Below are 1520 nucleotides of genomic sequence, written 5' to 3'. Positions count from 1 at the left end.
CTTGACTGGGAATCTGGAATGACATATTCTACGGATAAAGGAAATTGATACCAAACATCTCAGGGTAGAGGAAACAGTAACTGGTGATTAGAGGAGAACAGTGGCAGTCTTTGACCTCAAAAATCATTTCCTTATTTGTTTTAAGACCTCTCAAAGGCTTGCTGAGCTTGCCACAACTGGATTAACCAGAGTGAATCATGTCAAAACCGTGGCAGAAGCCAACACAATAGTGTAAAGCAACTACCCTCCATTTAAATATAAATAAAAAATAAATTAAACAATGCTGGGGTAAACTGTTCCCAGTAGACCTATTCTGACAAATGGTCCCTAAAACTGTGTTACTACCTGGTTAGGGGGAAAGTTATGCAACAGCTATCTGATGTTGTTGGAGTACTGGGTATGCCAGTGGTAGTATGTCCAGGTCACACAGTCAGCCCATGATTGTGGCCGCTGCAGCACTAAGCTGCGCTGCACAGCCTCCAGCACCTCCAGAGGTTGGGAGCCTGCCAGGCACAGCGTTCGTTCCACAAACTTGGGATCTCTATCAAGAATCAAAGGGGAAACCAATGCAGAATTACAAAGTTATCTTAGGAGTAAGCTTATGTCTGTGGACAGTCAGTCCTATCTTCCAAAAGTATAAGGCCCAAGCAACCATTAATTTGTTCAGAAAGTACACCAGGGAATTCCCTGGTCACCACTAACTGTCTTTCTGCCAGAGGGGGTATGGTTTCAATCCCTGCCTGGGGTACTAAGTGTCCATAAACCACAGGTGTGATTATTGGTGTGTCCCCCAAACCCCTGAGGGAAAAAAAAAAAAGTACAGTAGGTCCTAACTGTTAAGTGGTTACAGAGTACTCTGCCTGACAGGCCAGAGGAAGGGTGAGCAGGCATTGGCACGAAAGTACTCACATAAGATATTGGTTGATGTTTTCTGCCAGCTTCTTTTAGTATATGTGCTGCCGAAGCGAGCACTCTGCCAGCTTCTTGAAAAGACCTTCAAACTCATCCCAAGCCTACTTCAGACTGAGCAGAAGACATTACGTGGGATACAGGAAAAAAAGTTAACTTTTCTGCAGGCATTAGAGAGAACATCAGGGAAATACAGGAAATAGGAAGAGCATGTCTGCTATTGGAAAACAGAAGAATGAAGCCCTACCAATGGGACTCCTCACACTTTTGAAGCCCCCACCATTCCATTTAAAAATCCATGAGGTTGGTCTGGGCAGAAATTACTGCCAAGGCTAAGTTTGTGGAAAACTTCTGAGGTTATATACACTAGCCTAGGTATGTCATGCCTAAATTATAGAAAAAAGTTCACACAAAGAATAAAACATGAATGATCTCTCCACAGTGATCTTCTGAGGACTGGGCAGAAAATAATAATAGCACTTTGCCCCCTGAGAATTAAAAGATAAATAAATACAGTCCCAGGCAAAGTGATGTGAAACATCCTGCTGGTGGAGATCTAGATCCAAATGCCAGCTCTGCCACACTTTTGTGACCTTCAGATACATCTTGTC

General features: G+C 43.3%; 1 pseudogene; it reads right to left on the bottom strand.

The window, feature by feature from the left end:
- The window catches only part of LOC104982889, a 9958-nt pseudogene that overhangs the window by 2724 nt on the left and 5714 nt on the right, over positions 1 to 1520 (bottom strand).

This window comes from Bison bison, unplaced genomic scaffold (genome assembly GCF_000754665.1).
Source record: "Bison bison bison isolate TAMUID 2011002044 unplaced genomic scaffold, Bison_UMD1.0 scf7180017860815, whole genome shotgun sequence".
Classification (NCBI taxonomy): domain Eukaryota; kingdom Metazoa; phylum Chordata; class Mammalia; order Artiodactyla; family Bovidae; genus Bison; species Bison bison.
The sequence above is the reverse complement of the archived record's forward strand: the minus strand, read 5'-3'. Positions and strand labels throughout refer to the sequence as shown.